The sequence below is a fragment of the Trichechus manatus genome, unplaced genomic scaffold (genome assembly GCF_000243295.1).
Source record: "Trichechus manatus latirostris isolate Lorelei unplaced genomic scaffold, TriManLat1.0 scaffold00104, whole genome shotgun sequence".
NCBI classification, from domain to species: Eukaryota; Metazoa; Chordata; class Mammalia; order Sirenia; family Trichechidae; genus Trichechus; species Trichechus manatus.
In genome coordinates, this window is record NW_004444040.1 from 3,201,727 (window position 1) to 3,203,777 (window position 2,051).

Below are 2,051 nucleotides of genomic sequence, written 5' to 3' on the forward strand. Positions count from 1 at the left end.
GGCCTTGGAAACCCTATGGAGCAGTTCTACTCTGTCCTATAAGGTCACTGTGAGTAGGAATTGACTTGACAGCAGTGGGTTTGGTTTGGTTTTTTGGTGTTACATGGCAAAAAATAACTGATATACACACTCATGATGAATTTTATAGCCAAAAATAAACCTACCCACTCTAGTCTCATCTTCTAATAATGAGAGTTAGAGGCACAGAAAGAAGCCAACAAATGGTAAAGACACTTTAACACATGAGAAAATGAGCTCAATCTGACCTTTAACCTTTCTGGGTGGCCCCACCCACTCCTGTGTGCTGGGTGGGTTACTAATTGTCATTTTTCCATTTCATCTGCCTTTACAAAGAAAAGACAATTCCACCAAGCCAAACCTGGCAAATACATCATATTAGCCTGTATACTGAAAGCAATGGAGGACTTTCCACCTCTAGCTGAAACCAGAAACTATAGAAATGTCTCTACATATTTTGGATATTCATTTTCCTAGTTGCAAATGTTATAGCATAGTTTAGCTTGAACACCTTGCGATGACTATGTCAGAAACCTTTAATACAGGATTTAACATAAAAATTAGGGCAATCGTCTTTAAAAAAAAGTGTTATTGTTTAACAGAAGTGTGTGCATCTGATAACCAAAAGATGTGCTGAGAGTAGCTTCAACTTCTAATTATAGAGCCTTGTCTAATTATAGAGATTTTTCACAAAAGAGGTGCTTTATCGGCTCTTCTTGAGTGAGTGTTAAAGATGACGAAGATATGGCTATTAGCTCCGGAGCTCAGGATCTCAGAGATTCAGGACAAATTCCCAAGGCCTGAGTACCTTGAGGCTGGGAATAAAATGTAACAGGGTCTCAGGACTTGCTGGAAGTGATGGACTGCTATGCGGTTCCTACAGTAGCAAAGGTTCTCTGTTCATGTTCTCAGAGTTCCTGGATTTGAGGTGCCTATCCTGACGGCTTCTTCATGAGACCATCCATCTGCACTTCACCCTTCCCCAGGCCTGGGACTCACCTCACTTATAGTCCACCGATTTATGTCTATCCCCGTTAAACCCGTTGCTGCCAAGTCGATTCCGACTCAGTGACCCTATCAGTTCCTTCAAAACCAGCAAAACTCATCTCTGAACCCACAAAGATCCCCCATGTTCCGCTGAAATGTCCTTAGCACCTTTCTACAGTTCATACTACACTAACAGCCACAGGAGAAATCAGTATTTCCAACTAGAAGGTGGGTTCCTCAGGACAAGGACTGGAATTTCTCTTCTTTTGTATCCCGCACAGCACCTAGCACAGAGCTGAGCACATCAGCCAAATGAATAAATGCACTCCATCTTGCCCACAGAAGCCCAGTTATCTCCTTCTTACTACTCCCACACCCACGTAGGAGATACTATCATGTCTTAAAAACACTCCTTACATCTCCATCACTGTCAAGGCACGGCATTATACAAGTGGTTCAAACTACTCTGGGATAAATTTCTCTGCCTTCCCACTCACATGAAAGTTTAAGTACTCCAGAAATTACCTGCATCTTAAAAAAGGCAAAGTACAAAATTGTTGAAAAGAGATATGGCAGATTTATGAGAACATCCTTCAGATGTTGCAAACACTTCTGATCTTCAAGGAAAACAGTCATCTCCACAGTCTGTTTTGGATCTACAGTTCTTTGTTTCTGAGGGTCCTCCAAATCTATTCAAAATCCGTTAAGAGCATTCCACCCTGAACAGGAGAAGGTCATGCTTCTTCAACTAAGTGCACAAGGTCTCTCACACTCTGGACCCTGCCTAGTTCTCTGAGCTCAGTTTCCATAATCCCCAGCATGTGCTTTACAGCCCAACCATATTGCCAAATCCTTCATGCCCTTCCACCATCTCCTGGAGAATTCCTACTTACACCTCATGGCCCGTTCAGACATGACCTCCAGTAGAACTTGCCTAAGATCCTAGGCAAGGTAACTGCCCTCTTGTCACATTGTGACATAATTATTCATTTACATATGTGTCATGGATTGAATTGTGTCCCCCCAAAATATCTGTCAACTTGGCT